General features: G+C 39.5%; 1 long non-coding RNA gene across 1 annotated transcript; it reads right to left on the bottom strand.

Moving 5' to 3' along the window:
• Positions 1-1,233: 1,233 nt before the first annotated feature.
• LOC147155485 (uncharacterized) lies at positions 1,234-1,752 on the bottom strand. The gene is made up of 3 exons (XR_015092268.1): positions 1,703-1,752; positions 1,490-1,557; positions 1,234-1,382 (listed from the first exon to the last, which is right to left on the bottom strand). It is a non-coding gene; the product is annotated as an uncharacterized LOC147155485 (long non-coding RNA).
• Between the last annotated feature and the right edge of the window lie 16,660 nt (positions 1,753-18,412).

Below are 18,412 nucleotides of genomic sequence, written 5' to 3'. Positions count from 1 at the left end.
ATCAATTGCTGTTTAGCACCCACGTAAAGAGAGTCCCCGTGTTCAAGCACTCTGTCAAGTTCAAGCGAATTAAACTGTAACCCCTCAGCATGGAAGGCCAAGAAAGTGAGAGCCATACAAGTACACTGGTGGTTGCGAGAAAAACTTGAGTACCTTTCATCCATCTGTGAATGTGTGGCCCTCACGGATAGCGTGCGTTGAGGAAGTCCCACAGCAGGATCCTGAAATGATTGAAACCATTTTAATTATCTTAAATTCTAACTAATATAATTTTAAACATTTCATATGTTCATGGTTAATGTTGTGAGTATAAAAAAATTACCTCAGTCCCAGGACGACAGGGGGATGATGGTCTGGAAGTGACCTCTGCAGGGGCTGGCCTTTCCTCTGGCTGAAACGACAAGCAAACAATAATTCTTTAACACACAGCACTTGTGTGAAGAGTCACTAATTTCTGTTTGTGATTTTAAGTAAGACTTCTCAGGGCTGATAAGAATGCAATGCAAACCTGGTGCTCTCTCCGTGTGCTCTTATGGGCTGGCCGCTGTCGTCTGTGCCCTGCGGTGGATGCCTAACAAGAAAGAGCAAAAACAAATAAATAAATATATATGTATATATATATTTTTTTTTTTTTTGCTTTTACTGCGAAGCATTGTTACTACAAGAATGGACAATTACCTATACTTTTTTTTTGTCATGAAGATAGATGTGTAAACATAACGGGCAAACAAAAAAGAAAAACTGAAATACCTTCTTGTCCTTTGGAACAACTGGGCAGTACTCAGGGCTGGAAAGATGAGCTGGAGACAGCTTGTCCATCGCCTCCAACATGGGTGGGCTGAACCAGAGAGGGTTCAATGGGACGTTGCACTGTAAAATAACAAAACAAACAAAGAAATAGAGAAATTGAAATTTAACATGTGCCAAGCTAAAAGGCTGAATGAATCCATGATCACCATCACAAACCTGGAGAGTGCCCATCCACCCAGTGGGCCCACAGGTGACCTCAGAGTCCACAACCGAGCTGCTCTGAAATGACTAGTGACATTATTGCAACACACACATTCATAAAATTTAAGGTTTTCAAAAACATGTTAGATGGTTTTCAAAAACATGTTAGGAGGTTCTCAAAAACATGTTAGGCTTGCGTTTACCTCCTTGGCCTTCCCGACGAGTGTCCAGTCAAAAGGGTTGGAAGGCTGAGGCGCAGTGACCTCACCCTTAACAACCACTTTTGGTCTGAACACTCGAGCTGGTGGCGAACGCTGAGGAGCAGCCGGTGCAGGTGGTGCAGGTGGTGCAGTCCTCTCCATCCGCAGGTTGACGGCAGCCCACAGCAACCGCGCAAGCACCGACATCCCATCGCTGTCACTGAGGTGTACCTTCCAGACATGATCAGAAAAAATATTATACATCTACAAACATACTTTTGATAGGAGGAGCACTAATAAAATGTTTGTTTGTTTTTTGCAGCAACTAATGTACTTACCCCGTCTCTACACCACAAGTGAAGATGTGACAGCGGGAAGTGGCCAGCAACAGATAGGTAGCGAATACCTACAGTATCAAAGGAAAAAACATTATTAGCTCAAGAGTCCCCCCCCCCCCCCCCCTGCTGAGACACCAATGAAATCAGATCAGGAGGTGACTTAAAGAAAAGTAGAACTTTGTGTGTGAAAACAATTTTCAACATGGAACGTACCCATAAGTGCTGCCACCCGGTTGTACTCCTGGCGAAGAAGGTCCTGCTGGGCCAGCTCGACGTTCAGACGAGGGGGGAAGTCCAGCACAACGACCTGCACAAAGTTTAAAACTGTAAAATATACATCTGGAGCAAGATGAACTTTCATTCATATTCCATCCTTCAATATTCATTAACTGTTTAACTACGGGAAAAGGCTGAAATGTATTTTAAACAGAACATATTTGACATATGCAAGTACATACTTGAAATTTAAATGTATGATCTATATGAAGGAAATGTGTGAACTTACGTTGGGCCAGCGGCTGCAGACGGTGTGCAAGAGCTGGCCAAAGTCAGCCGCTGCCTCAGCGATGGGGCGGCCCAAGTTGTTGCTGGGAGCCAAAATGCAGACCACCTCGGGTGACCGAGGCAGAACAGCATTCAGCACCTCAGCACGCAACTCGGAGGCCCTGGCACCCGGGGTGGACATCACGGCAAACGAGAAACGTCCCTCCGGCATCTTCACAACCCCATCGGCAATGGCTCGCAGGTGGGAGTCACCAACAACCAGGACAAACTATTACAAAAGAAAAAAAAAAGTAGTAATTGAAAAAAGGAAAGAAGTAATTTAAAAAAATAGACACAAATGAAGGTTGTTAATTTGTTATAAAGGCAGAGTTGATTATAAAACATACCGTGTTGTCCTGGTTCAGTGCTGGAATGACCAGTTTGTGCCTCCGCCCAGTCACAGCTGAAACTGGCCATTCCCGAACTCTGTGGCGCCAGCCAGTGCCTCTGCCTAAAATGATGCACACACAGAATACCATGTCAAGTCTCAACTTCAATTGCTGACAATGCACAGTACAAGTACATGTTCCACTTTGAGTGTATATGAACCTGCAAAATATTGGAATTGTTTAAAATAATCGATTGTAAAACTGCTGCAAAAGCAATTAAAATTATGACTGACCTGGTACCAGAGCCTTGGCACAAACAGGGGACACCTAAAACATAAAGCATAGACATTACACAATTGTAGGCATGTGCAGTCACCACAATGCAGAGTAAAAAGCAAACATGGGTTGTAATGGTTAAATTAGTTTCAATTTAAATTGACCAGGTATTTTGTACATACAAGTGATGTTAATTCAGGCCAGGTTTATTAATGAAATTCTTAATCACAAAAGACATTCAAGGACTTAACTGATACTTTTGTTTGTGTCTGAAATACAGTCACAATTGCTCAATTTTGCTAGAATTTTCTGATCAAATACATGAGCAGAAAGGCAGCAGATTGTACCAGATTAGATTATAGTATAAAGGAAGTATATAGAAATATGTTTATGACAAAACAATGACATACACTGTTTAGATAGACATGAAGTCTAAAACAAAACATTAGTTATTAAATATAACCGTCTTAGTTATTATTATTTACATCTGGTCTATGTAACTTAAAAGAAACCATGTGAAATATCTGTGTCCGGGCTCGGCATCTCACAAATTTGTGATCAATGTTAGTGAGTTTATTTTCGACATCAGTAAAATTTTTGAAATCTTGTTAAAAACAGACTTCATCACAATTAAATTCAGAATTAGTTTGACATGAATAAAGCAATGCACAAATATCGCTCAGTCATACACTATATTTGTCAAACTATGCCCTGGTGAAGACAATCTTGTGTTGAAACATGTTGGTAGTCCATTTTTAATAAAGGATTTTTTTACATTACTATTGAGTGTCTTGAATACACAGACTGCTTTTTACATTTTTCTGCTTGACTCTATATTTGTAGCCGGAAATAATGTGTATTGCACATTAACAAAGTTAATTGCATTTTGCCTGCTGTGGAACATACCTGGTGGGCAGCCACAGTAGAGATATGCGGTGGGGAGCGGGCGTCCACAGTGGCGAGCCGACTGGCTGGAGCTGAAGTTCGGACTCTGGCCTTCTAAATACACATTGCAAATGTTTAGGATATTAAAAAAAAGTGTAATAGTAATAAAAAAATTATAAACTCTTGCTAAAATATGGCATGAAACTCGTACCTTGTTCACTGGAGACTGCATCGTGGTCCCATCACTGGTGGCAGAGGGTGGGGACCGAGGCTGAAAACAAAATATACAGCACATTGAGGACCTAGCAGTGTGACTCAAAATAACTCAACACAGAATACACCACCGCCAAGTGCAGAATTGAATAGAGGCAAAGTACCTGCTGGGGTGCGATGTTTGGGCTCAGTTCCGGAGCAGCAAGGTCCAGCTTCTTCCATCGGCGCTTGGCTGCCTCGGAACGCTTCCCCTTCCGCGGCATGCTGCTACAGCTACCTTTACTGTAAGCAAAAATAAAATAAAAAAAACTTCCCAAGACAAAGTCAAAAGTAAACTGGCAGTAAAAAAGAAAATAAATTTAAACACAACAAAATAGTAAAGTAATGATATTAGAGTGTTTGTAATGTGCTGTTGAGTGCAAGTTCAGCTGTATTTGCGTTCTAGACTCTGTGATGTAGATCTTATATATGTATTATGTTGTTTGAGGGCAAGATGGAAGCAGGTAGATGAGGTGGAAGTCCAAGGCGGTGCTGAAGGTTTGAAATCCAAGTATCACGGTCAGCAGCTTTCCAATTCGCACAGTGCTCAGCGGATCGCTAAAAGATTCAAGATAAAATTTGTAGTTAATCTCAGATGTGTATGAAACATTAAAAATGTACATTGAGTCTAATGAGGCAGTGGTGTCATTGTAATAAAAATAAGAAACCGTCATCAATTGAAGTATAGTAACATCACACATTGTATAGTTCATTGATTATAAATAATGGATGGGGTGAGCAGAGCCTTCAATAAATCCTCAACAATAGAAAAAATGGATCCACTATAGACTTCCTTGTTTACTTATTAACAAAGAAAACGGTATTGTAATAACATTGTTACTTTTTTTTTCTTTTAGATTAATTTCCATGAGGTGAAACGGTTTGGCAAAATGGATGGATATTCTGGATGGCCGTGAAAAAAACGATCGCTACAGAAACCAACGGTAATCTTTCAAGGGGGAAAATAAAGGCAGCTTTGACAATTTACAAATGTGTGCTGTAGTCAATCAATGAAGGTCATTTAACAGTGTAAAATACTTCCAAAATCCCTCATCTGCGCCGCTCCGCTACACGATCGAGCAGGACACGCCACTCAACAACCGACGCCCCCCTCCCCCACCCCCACCACGACGACGATAGACGAGACAAAAGCCTTACTGTATATTGTAGCAACGAGGGCTATACACAATTGAGATTTAGAGCCTACTCAAACTTTTCTTTGTTTTTGTTTTCTTTTACTGCACATTAAAACCTTAAAGTGAGATCTGCTAGCTCTAGCTAGCGCTAGCAGGTGTAGTTAGCATGTAGGCTACCATGTCTAGCACTTAACTTTACCTATCTTGTTAAAACAGCAGCCGGATAACACAACGTTCAAATATGGAGGTAAATATGGTGCAAAACTAACTTGTGCAAAAAATTTGTACCTGTAGAAAAAAGTCTAAATTTGTATCTGTAAAAGTCGTGATTTGTATCTGTAAAAAAAATGTGTGCCTGTAAAAAAATTTTTTGTGTCTGTAAAAGAAATTTGTACCTGTAAAAAAAAAATGTGTATGTGTAAAACAAATTTGTATCGGTAAAAACAAATTTGTACCTGTAAAAGTCATGATTTGTATCTGTACAAAAATGTATTTGTACCTGTACAAAAACTATAAATTTGTATCTGTAAAAGTTGTGATTTGTACCTGTAGAAATGACAACTTGTAGTCAAAGAAGTCGCCACTAGGAGTCACAAGTGGGTTTTCTGCTGCTGTTCAGTGACGTGAGTTTTGCTCCATTTGTCGCGCTACAAATGGAGCAAAACTAATTTGTACTTGTAGAGCGCCGTGATTTGTACTCGTAAAGAAGGGGGCGGGCTCTGGTGTAATGAAGGGTTGTTTTGACCAATCAAGTGAGAAGGATTTGAGCGGATTGGAGCGCAACCTCATTGGTTTAGCGAACGACGGTGGCGGGACTCGCGGAAGGATACAAGCAGGACACATCGTCGCCAACCAACATACATATTAAGAATACTTCAGTCTCTTTTGGTTTTTGCTATGACAAGGTAAGTATTATGTTACTTCATCATTCTTTCAAATATTGACGATGGTCATCCAACCAGTTTTTATGATTAGCATCACATATTTAGCTTTCTAGCTAGCTGGCATTTGATTTCATGCTAAAGCAGTCTAGTCATTATCGTCATTTCTGGCGCCACGGACGTAATTGCATCTCATGCTTTGGAATATTGTGGCTATATGACAACAATGAACAACTAAACTACTTCATTATATGCCAAGAATGGTGCAGTGCGCTGCTCCCCTGTGTTGGTTAAAATTGTTATTTCTTGTATTAGTTAGCTGGCTAACAAACAAATTCATGTAGCTCACATATGCGCCATTGACAGGTACTGGAGGGAAGATGCACCCAATCGATGTTATGTATGTACACATTTGACTCCATAGTGTTCTTTATCTTGTTTTGCCTTCTAGAAAAATGACCGATCAGAGCAACAGCTCTTCGCTGCAGCAGCAGGTGAGCGGAATATCGCTACTGCCTTGACATTAATGGTGTGTTTTTTGTTATTATTTCTTCCTGTTTGCATAATAATGTAATCAATAATAATGCACATTACACACGACCTATACAGAGTGTCCCAAAAGTCTCTTTACAATTATAACAATTTTGAGATATTTTAAGTACCTTCATTTGTGTGAGTTTTTTTTTAAACTTAATTTAATAGACCTCTATATGGGCATCATCATTTACACCAAGCACATGAAAACGGTACTCGATTTGTTGCCATGTTTGCTGCAGGTTTACCATCCATCAACACAGTATCTGAAACAAATAAATTCAATATGAATGAATACTTTAATTAACAAACACTGGTTAAAATAAAACAAATCTGTTTAAGACATCTCAACAACTGCCTTTGTAATATATTGTTTTAAAAATTGTAAACATGTTATGGACACCCTATATTTCTCTCTAGGAACTGCTGCTGAATCTTTTACTGGCCCGAACTCCATAACAGACTATCGGCTGCCCTTGAGCGTGCCCCTCTGGACCTGGACTATCTACAATTTATAATTTCACAGGACATGGTTTTACTGAGTGCACTAGCTAACCAAATTCAGATCCCTCAGCAAGTGTATGAAGCCCTTACTGATGTGCATGGTCTACTCTCTGCCCAAGATGAAATGGAGCTTCATGTAACGGTTCCTGTGGGGAGAACAAAACCTGGTTGTCCAAAAATTTTAATATGTAGGGAATATGTTTCGGAGCTCCTCAGCATAGGGCTATCTGCAGCGTACATTGCCAGACTTTTAGGAGTTTCTCGGTGGACGCTGCAGAGAAACATGAACAGCTGGGCTATGTCTGTTAGGGCCTTGTACGGTCAACTGACTAATGATGAGCTTGACAACCTGGTGTCACAAACACACCACTGCAACCCACATGCTGGGTACAGATTAATGATGGGATTGTTGCGGGCACAGGGGCATCGTGTACAGTGGCAGAGGATTCGTGCATCGATGCATAGGGTTGACACAGCAGGAATTGTGCTGAGAATGTCAGCATTGAGGTGTGTTGTTCGCAGAACATACTCTGTCCCAGGCCCAAGATCGCTGATGCATATAGACACAAACCACAAACTTATAAGGTTGGTTATGTTTTTCAAATCAAAACATATTACCTGTACATGACTTAACTATGTGCAAAAAAGTGATAATACCTAATGTTTTTCTTTATCTCAAATGTCATTGAAGGTACAATATGGTGATATTTGGAGGAATCGATGGTTTCTCAAGGAAGGTATAAATAATTGGATATTCCCTTTAAACGTATAAACTTTTTGTCATTGAATCAGGCATTTCAATTGTGATTAGTTGTTTTTTGTTTTTGAAGACCTTCAGATTGTAGTACTAGTTTAGGATGGCTACCTCAGAAATCGGTTTCATTTTCTTTGGGAGCACCTTTGCATTTGTATTCTTCAATGGTAACATAATAGTACTGTAATACTCTTACTTACAGTCATTTTAGTTGAAAAGCTTTAATTGCACTTACAGTAACAAATCAAAACTCCATCATGTTACCTGTGACTTTATGCTAAGACTTCGCTGGCACTCTTTGTCTGAGAATTAGATTACATGTTTTCTTTGTTGACATTTTATAAAGACTCATTTCTTATGGAATCTCTTAAAACAGATGCAAGGTAGAGAATGAGATATTCTCAAGTGCCATTACACCAATTGCATTGAGTATTATTGTTGCATTTTACCTTTTTAAATATAATCCTGTTTTAACTACTACATGACTGTTAAAGGTTATTGAAATTGTATTTGTTAAGAGCTTTGAAATTGACACTTAAAATTGATATTGTTATTGTTAACGTACTTTGATCATTTGAAAATAAAAAGTACAGTTGTTTGAAGTCACAATGGGACAATTCCATTCTTCTCACATAGATAATGTATCTTGCTGTTGCAAATAATAACAGAGCCTCCACAACCCTTGCCTTCTTCAATGAAGCTGTTGAGAAGTATGGCTTACCTCAAAGGTTAGTCAGACATCATCACCTAGCCTATCCTACCCTTAATAGTGTAAATCTACCTGTTCTAACCATTGACTTGTTTTAAGGTTTTTGTTTCAGTGAAGTGTAATGCATAATTAATAGGAGTTCTCATGTTTGTTACATTTTCTTAAGGGTTCGTGGTGACCATGGGGTGGAAAATGTGGATGTAGCCCAGCTGATGTTCTCCACAAGAGGAGTTGGTTTCATTGCAGGGAAAAGTGTGCATAATCAGAGGTACTTTAGAAGACACTTCATTTTTATGGAACTACCACATTCATAACCTTGTAAGTTTACAGGGTGAGTAAAAAAAGAATACGCCAAAATCTATGCAATATTAAAAAATAATAATAACAACAACACAGAAAACTTCCGGTTAGACACATGTAAATACATTCAAATTATTCTTGTTTTTGAAGTGGTTAATGTGGCCACCACCAGCACGGGCAACATCTAGCCTATTTGAAAAAGAGAAAAGAATGAACTGAATGAAAACTTCACTTAGCAGTCGATGGCTGTAATTGGCCTGGCAGAACCTCTGTGTGTGTGATTTTATTTTTTTCTTCTTGTGGTGGTATGTTAAAGACAAAGTTTATGTTCCACCACTTCCATCAAATATCAATTACATGAAAGACCAAGTAACAGTTGCAATCAACATTGGCAACTTACGGTTGTCTTTACTGCCAGTGGTAAACACTAACACTTGTAAAACCTAAAAACTTGAAGCTATTTACGACACAAGTCCAAGCTACAGTTTTTCATTTTTGCAATATCGCATGATTTTAAATTTTCATTTGATTTGTAGCTTTATAGGATATCCCCTTGAGATGCAACATCTAATTTTCAAAGGTGACATTCCAACACATACAAATAGTAATAATGTACAAAATAAAGGTAAAGAATTCTGCTATGTTCTTTTTTTTAATCACCCTTACTTTCTCATTACTTGAAATTAATGGAATGTTTGTTTCATTTATGAAACTGCATTAATCATTTTAAACTACTTTTTTTGTTGATAACAGAAAAACAACCATTTGCCATTGAAATGCTTAAATTTAAAAGGATTTAGAACAATTCAAACATGCTCTCAAAAATGATTAAATAATTATTTGGATAGCCAAGTAGTTGATTAATTGTTGCACCCAGTTGCTTGTTTGTCCAAATATGATTCACTCTTTTACATGGTTTAAAAGGTTATCTATATGTCTTCTTTAATTAAAAAAAAGGGGGGGGGGCACAATTACATTGACATTACAAAATTGAACGTCTTTGGCGAGATGTCTACACAGCAGTCACTTGCCTCTACTATGCTGCGTTGCACCAAATGGAGGAAGATGATCTCCTGGACCTGTCCAGCAGTGTTCACCTTTTCTGCTGCCATTATGTCTTCATTCCTCGCTTACAAGCCCAGCTTGATGTTTTTAAAGATGGCTGGGACAGTCATCCCATGAGCAGCGAGGGAAATCGTACCCCGAACCAACTGTGGCACATGGGACTGCACTATAATGTACAAGAGTCTAATGATGTTGTAAGTACTTTTAAAAAATTGGTAAGCAAAACTTACTTTAAACAGTAGACAATGAATTGTTTTTCATATCAACTACAGGATTTGAACATCCCCCTGATAAACTGGGAGAGTAGTGGCCTTGTGTCCAGCAACACCGACTCTTGTGTCTATGTGCCTGAAACTGACTGCCCTTTGACACCTCAAGAACTGGCTGGACTCCATGCTGCTGTGGATCCAGCAGGACCTTCTACACGCATGGGAGTAGACCATTATTTGGCTGCAGTGAACTACATGCACAGTATAAACTATGTGTAGGGTCTAGCCAAGCGCTTCTGGGCTGTTATTTGTTTAAAACTGCCTGCACTAAATTACATTTTATAATTTAGTGCTATATATTGTCTTTTCGTACAAATTGACAATGAACTGTAATAAGAACCTATCTAGCAAAACATCAGAACTACATTATTTAAAGTAATGAAATAAAGATTTTGATCTATACCAAACCAAAACCAGTATCAGTTGTGGCGATGCAGTTCTTTAAATGGTCACTGAATTCTGTGTAATGGCTGTAGTGGCCAGGTAACTTTAAGTTTTGGAAGCATGTAGAAGATGTGGGATGTTCCGCTCTCACCACCTCCACTTTCATATCTGGCATGGGTATCTCCCATCCCACCCAGAACTTCAGGAGTCTTTTAAGATTCTCTTGAGACTCTAAAAAAAAAGGAGAGAAAAAAAGTGGAATTAAGTAACAATAATCAATTAGATAACTGTTTTTATAATTTAATTTAAGTCTTTTTTTGAGAAAAAAACAGGTTCTGCAACATCTGGGAAAAAAAGTGATCCCTGCTAGAGGATGATCATTTAAGAAAATCAAATCACAGATGTATCTATAAATTAAAATTCTGCCTTGTAGCAATATGTGTATGCTTATGCTTAATACTCATAATACAACTTGTGTTCATAAACAAGAAAAAATGGTTAAAAAAACCTTGATTTTCAACCACATTTGAAAATCTGCATTTATGCATTACAAAATGTGCACAAATATCAACATGTAATTTACCTGTCCTCACAAACTGACGCAAGTACCCCATTATTCTACATCTACAGTCAACGGAGTAACCATCTTCATCGTCCAACCCAGATTCCTCAGGCCATTTGATTAGGTCCAAAACAACCTAGGACAGCAAATGAGACAATCATTATGGCACCATAGTTGGCATTGAACCAATTCATTCTATTTTACAATTTTCTCTCTAATTTATACATATGGTCAATCCACACATGGGGTGTTAATTGTGTGAAGGCTGATGTTGTGGTCTCAACAGCCTAACAATGAAATGTGTATCCTGCTGAGGAGAACATGTGATTGTTGATTTCTCATCAGACTTTGTTCAAGGTTGGAATTGTTCACTGAAAATTATTCCAAATCAAAATTTCCTTGGAACAAGGAAAAAACATTAAAAATGTTTGCATAACTGAACATATGATGACGAATATTCAATAATATAACCCTAACCCTAAGCAAACACTCTCCCTCTCATTTGGATATGGGCTTAAAGGTTGTATCTAACTGTGCGTCAAAGGTTTGCATGCAAGGGACTGTGCATGTAGCGAGTTTTTCTTTGTTGTCAGTTTTTAATTATTATTTATTCTAAGGTTGCAAAGATGTTCTCAAGACACTTGCAAAGTATATTTACGGCACCAAACATTCTATGTAAATCGCAAAGGAATAATGAACATGTTGAAATTTCTTTGCGAGTGTCTGCCACACAGCGGCCGAAATGAGTTTCTTCCGTTGGGTGTCCGGGCTTTCCCTTAAGAGATTTGGTGAGAAGCTCAGTCATCCGGGAGGGACTCAGGGTCGAGCCGCTGTTCCTCCGCGTGGAAAGGAGCCAGTTAAGGGGGCTCGGGTATCTGGTTCGGAAGCCTCCTGGACGCCTTCCTGGAGAGGTGTTCCGGGCATGTCCCACCGGCGGCAGACCCCGGGGACGACCCAGGACATGCTGGAGAGACTATGTCTCTGGGCTGGCCTGGGAACGCCTTGGGATCCAGCCGGAGGAACTGGTTCAAGTGGCTGAGGAGGTCTGGGCTTCCCTCCTAAAGCTGCTGCCCCCGTGAATCCGACTCCGGATTAGCGGTAATAAATGGATGGATGGGTGGTGGGTCTGGCAAACATCTTTGCAACCTTGAACTAACCCTAATGAAAAAATAAATATTTTTTTGTTTTGCCAGACTGTCACATCAAATCAAAATTGATATAGCTCCTTTCATACATTACATTGCAACTCAAAAGCGTTGAGTGAGTAAAACATCCATAGTACAGCACAAAGAAAACCCTAACCTTCCCCCCAACATGCCCATGAGCAGGCTCACTCAAACTCGCACAACCTTTAAAAAAAAGTGTAATTAAGTTATCTGGTCAATCTTGACCTAATGAATTCCGTTTGCATTCCCATAAATTCCAGTTAATTCCCATGCAAAAAAAATTATTTTGAAAATTACAGACATTTTAGAATCCTAGACATGCTTCATTGAATACCTCCACACTGCACTCAGACTTTGTTTCTGTTGGAAAAACTGATGCCACTGCATCGGGTCGAGACTCCAATAACAGCATAATGAGGGTTTCTTTTAGTCCTTGCTTCAGCTGTTTGAGTTGGCGGGAGTTTCGGCCGAGCACCCTAAAGTATCACAGGGGTGAGTGAGGTATGGATGAAGGGACTCCAAGTAAATATATACATGCAGTAAATTCAATTCAATTATTACTCTGTGCACATTCAAACACTGGTCTGTATATATTGCTGTACAGCCGATCGCCCATACACACCGTGCAAGCCATTGGAGCCACAGGGCGACCATCTTACCTCTCCCATCCTGAGAGAAGACTACTATATATACTATAGGTATACATACAGATTAGACATATACAGCTCCTAGGCTCTTAGTGTCGGGCCGGGAGGCAGGTGTGGCAAGGTGGTCACAATTTTTTAACAAGTGGACACTGGACAGTATGTGCTGCTTTGACGACCCCTTTTTTCTTTTATCGCTCAGTTCTTTAGACCCCAATATTAGATTTGGCAGAGGCATCTTTTGTTGAGTTAGTTATAATTAATTTATTAAAAAATGTACAATTTTCCTCCTACAACCCTCATTAAGCATATAATGTATACATGTATTTAAGGCAAGTTGTAAAATGTCTGAAGTCCTCTTGTTTATGTTTAATAAATTTATAAACATCGTAAATCAAATGTTCTCCAATTTCAATACGGTAAATATATTCGAGGATCGTGTGTGACATAATGTTCATTGTGACATATTGTGATGGCTGCGAGATATCAGGAGGGTATAATTTGATGCTCAAAGCCTGGTTTCCAGTTGATGCTGACAGGGTTTGTGAGGCTCACTTTATTACCGGTAATTACTTGAGCCTATAGATTTGTTATTTGGAGAGGATTTAAAAAACGAAGAAATCGAGTTTGTGCAGTAGCTATAAAAAAACACTAAGTCATATTTCTTTTTCAGTCTTATTCAGGTGTTCCAAAGCATGATCAACAGCCACCCTGACTTGTTCCTCGCCTTGAAATGGGCGATATTGTTTGACGTCTCATCTATACAGCGCGACTGAGCCCGCTATCATTTTCTGTCACACAACCAACCGCGCATGCGCAAACATTTTTCATCAAAGATCCTCCTATAGGATTGTATGCCGAGAAACATTTCTTGAGAGTAATAATATGGAATTGGCCTATCGGCTATCCAGTTACATATACAGAGGTAATGTGTAAAATGTACATTTATCAAAGCATGATATACTGTTAGATAGGAGACACTTAAGTAGGACAACTTTTGATGGATATAACGCTAGTCAGCCACACTTACTGCATGCTGAAGTAGATTGTGAAGGAGCCAGGTGCTGTTACTAGCCGTTAATATAGGCATGTCCCATGCCAATGCCAGGTCATTAACAGCCGTTGTCTGACACTCATTGAGTCCTCTTTTTTCACTTGTTTCTTCCTTTCCAGCAGATTCTTGATTCTCAAACAGCTTTAAAAAGAAAATACCGCACATTTATTTCCAATAAATTACATTTAAAAAGTAAAAGTATAGTCCATATTTTTTCATTGAATGACAATGTTTTCCAATGGATAACCTTGCACTTTACCGTACTTACCGGGCGTATGGTCTCCCCGATGTCCATGTCTGCCACATCTTCTAACATGATTGTCGCTGTCTGTGGTGATTTACCAAGCAACACATGAATTACTGCTGGGCTAATACCTAACAGACAAGGGCCCCCATGAAGGAAAGAATGCCCAATCATTCTTCCTGCCATGACAAACAGGTCATTCTGTGCAAATACTTGGGAAGTGGCAGGAATTAAATGATCTGGTTGGCCTTCAAACAGCACAGTGCCGCATGCGGTTCCTATAAAAACAATAATCATTTTTTAATGGGGTTTGCCATTTTATGTTCAATACGGTAATAATAACCACATGATTGCAATTTCCTGCCTATGATTGTGTATTAATCTTTAGATTGACAGATTTGTCATGTGTTATGGCTATGCTGTCTGTTGTTAGTTATTCATAGTATAGCTGAATGATAACTTGTATTTGCTGAATGATTAATTTACAATAATTTGCAATATAATCACTGACCATAACTAAAGCTGTCTGCCAGGATGGTGCACGTAATTCCTTCATAAAATCATGAGTCAATTATCTAACATTTATGTTCTATTTTGCCTTGCAACTTAAACAAACAAACTTTAGTGGAGTTGGGCCAGTGTCTTTAGGATTCTTTAAGACCTACCGCAATCAAGTTTGAAACCATGTTGTAACTTGTGCATTATCATACTGAAGAAGTGTCTGTTAACCCCTTCTCCAATGGCCACATCTCCTAAAAACACAAGCAATCACATCCATCTTTCAGGTCATGGGTTTTCTGGCCTTCAAATTTGTATTTTTCATGTTTTCATATGTTCATGTGGGATTGCTGTTACAGCATTATACTCCCACAATAAAAATATTCATGCAACATGCAACATGGACCACTTTCGTGTCATTACATATTTTGAATGACTGCCGTAGCCACAGTACAGTGATGCGAAGATAACTGTCCTTCTGGCAGCACTTGTACGACGCCTTCAGCCACATCTCCATGAAAATGCATCAGTTTCCAGGGAGATAGGCTACTCAAGCTAGCTGTCTTAGCGGTTGTTCATAGAAAGCTTTAAGTGTGAACTTAAAAAAAAAAAATAAGTTTAACAAGTACATTACTACATTATTGTAATTTTGGTGCTCATGCGCACTAACATGCTACTTATCTGCACCCCTGCAAATATATAAAAAGCAAAACATGTTACGAATACAATACTCAAAAACAACATGTTTGAATTGAGGTTTGTTTACAGCACCTTTTAGTTTAGCTTGAAATGGTTTGGCCCAATCTATATTGGGAGTCTTGTAAAAAGTGAGGATTCTGGCTTCCTGGTCCATTACGTCTTCTCCAATGTCTATTATTATTTTTAGGTATGGCTTATCTTCATTGGTTTGCAAACACTGCCTTCTGTACTGGTCAGCTGCTAATTCAGGAATCCACTACGTTTTGCCATGCTGTAGTAACACACAAAAAATAGAAGAAAACAACTGTTTATTATAATTGAAGTTGTAATTTAAAAAGTAATGAATTGCACAACATTCACTACTCTACAAATTGTGCCTATAACCAATTTGTAGAATAAACAAAGACATATGCAAGTCTATGACAAACTCAATAATTGTAATTCGATTTTTGGTGAGATGGAAAAAAAATTACAGCACTGTAATGAATATTGGCATTTTAACATCTTTCAATGTGATTGTTTTTCTTAACTTTCACCAAACATGTCATTATTTATTCATAAATTTTTTTAGACAAATACTAACGCATCTCATCCATTTCATCAGGTCTGGACTGTAAAAGGGTATTGTCTGTTGAGAGGGTCGCTGTTGATGTCGTTATATCAGGTGATGAGCAGATAACTGATGCACCAGTGCTGCTTTGAGTCATGTGGTCACTCGGCATATATGATTGTGCAGAAGTGGAGCTACCACATGGAAATCTTGAAAAGGATTGAATGAACACATGTTTTAGCACACATATTAAGAAAAAAAAACATTTTATACAGTTTGATTATCACACTTGCATCATCCAAAAAGGAAAACTCATACACAGTGGTCATGTGTCAAATTATGTACAATTTTATATCTTGAAAATGTACCTGACGATTTACATGAAGAAATTTACGCTTTACTTTTTTTTTTTTTTTTCTTAAAGAGCTCAGTATTGTTCATTCGGAAATGTCATCATCATTGCTCTTCATTTATTTTTATTTTTTTATTTTTTTTGTGTGTGTGTGTGGGTGAGTATGTGTATGTGCGTGCGTGCGTGTGTGCGTGCGTGCGTGTATTTGTTAGCTCACCAAAAAAACCTATTAGAAAAAATCTCATACCGTTCACCTAAACCGAACACCGCCGTTAGGAGACCCGAGGGGACCAAAGAAAACCAAGGAAGGTGAAATCCAGCACCGACCAGGCACCACCCACCAGAACTCCTCCCCAACCCAAGAAACATCCAGACCCCAACAAATCCAAAAAACATAAAATCAGGGAGGCCTCAAGAGACCGAAGGAGAGACCGAGAAAAGGAAGGAAGGACAGATGAAGCCGAGTGAGATCCACAGACACCAGCCTCCACCGATTCAATGACCTGAGGAGGAAACAGATTGTGTCTGAGTTTCGGTAGATGCTGGTGTGGTGGATCTGGCATGCTTGAAAATCTCCACCAAAGAGGGGAGCCGTCGACCCCTGCCGGAACAGAGCAAGCGCAACACCTCAGGGCCCCCCAGGCCGCGGCAGCGCCAAAGGACGACCCCCGGGCCCCGCCAGGGCCACCGGCCGAAGAGCAATCCCAGGAGCAGGAGCGCCCCCCGCCCCAACACGGCCCGCGCCCCCGACCCAACGCAGCAGAACGGGGCACTGCAGGCCCGCCAGGCACCCCACCGGCCCCCAACCCCCGCACCCCCCACGAAAAAAGTGTTTTTTTTTATTGATTTATATCAACCACCGCATATTAGCAGATATGGGCAACATGCCACGGACTTCCAACTTCTGTAACGCTGTTTACGGTTACTGTTGCGACATATAGGTTGCGCCCCAATAATTGCACTTCCACCCTTGTGCCCCTCAATTGAACGTTGCCGTTGATAGGTGTGAGTGGAGTGTGTAGGCCAGGGTGTCTCAGTTCTCCAAAGCACTTCGGAGAACTGAAACACCCTACACACGAAAACAGCATAGGTGTCTGACTTACTCAATGCTGACTGAAAAAGAAGTGGGTATACTCAGTATACCCGCGTATACCCTGGACTTCACCACTGGGTGTTATCAAGGGCTTAAAGTTAAAAATAAAATCCTGAGCCTGAACTTTTCCAGGGAGCGGTGGTGCAGTGTCCAACATGCCGATTCGTTGTTCGACCGGCATCAAGCCGTTACTATTTGATTTGTCGCCGTGGATGGACTGGGCATTTGGGAAACTCATTAAATTCCCAATTGGCCAGTCCTCCCCAAGCGTCAGGTCATCTCTTTCATTATCCATTTATATTATGTATGGTACAGTATAGCATCCCCTCTAGTGCTGCAGCTATCAAATATTTAGGTATTCAAACATCATATGGAAAATTCTATTGAATAATCAGGTATTTGGATTAAAAATAAATATTTTCGCACGGTGAAAGAACAATTATGAATAAAGAAGACAATAAAAATATATTCCCACTTACTAATGATCGACCAACTTTCATTTCTAGATAATCAACTTTTTTGTTTTACTTAAATTTAACTTAACAGCACATTATTTTCCTCTAGAAAGTTTGGGAGATTTTACAAAAATCTCTCCCCATGGAAAAGAACTTCCGTTAAATATTAGGACACTTTCATCTCTACCCACTCTTAAAACACACTTACTTACCTACTTTTTTTTCATTTAATTGACTTATTCATTTACCCGCTTAAGATAATTATTGATTTTTTGGGTGATATTTTTGTTTTACCTCTTTACACACTTTTATATCCGCTGTCGCACACACTTGTTTTTCCCACGGACTCTTAGAAACAACCCCCAAACACTTCACCTTACCAGCGCTTCTGCAGAGCGTGAGAGCGTGCAAACGCCTGACGTCACGCTCAAGGAGAAACCTTACGTTTCCGTCCCGAAACCGTCATCATTATTTGACAAAACAGGAAAAATAGGGGCAACAGCCATTGTGCCACAGTAGTGCCTCCTGTCCTTTAACATTTTTCTTAAGCATGTGTGGGTGATAAATATGGTTGTTTTAACACTCCAAAATTTGACATGCGCCTTTAAGTTACGTGAACTTCCTGCCACGCATATTCAGCCAACATTCAGCCAGTCACGAATGTACGTATGTATGTAGGCCGTGTGCCTCACAATGAACTGAAATAATAAGTAGAGCCATTATCATTGGCCAGTAAAGGAGTAGTCAAATACAACAAAAATCAAACCAAGTGCAGAGTAGACTGA

This window comes from Leptonotus elevatus, chromosome 22 (genome assembly GCF_054856555.1).
Source record: "Leptonotus elevatus isolate MCC_2025b chromosome 22, RoL_Lele_1.0, whole genome shotgun sequence".
Taxonomy (NCBI): Eukaryota; Metazoa; Chordata; class Actinopteri; order Syngnathiformes; family Syngnathidae; genus Leptonotus; species Leptonotus elevatus.
Note: the sequence above shows the minus strand (reverse complement) of the source record. Positions and strands in the feature narration are given on the sequence as shown.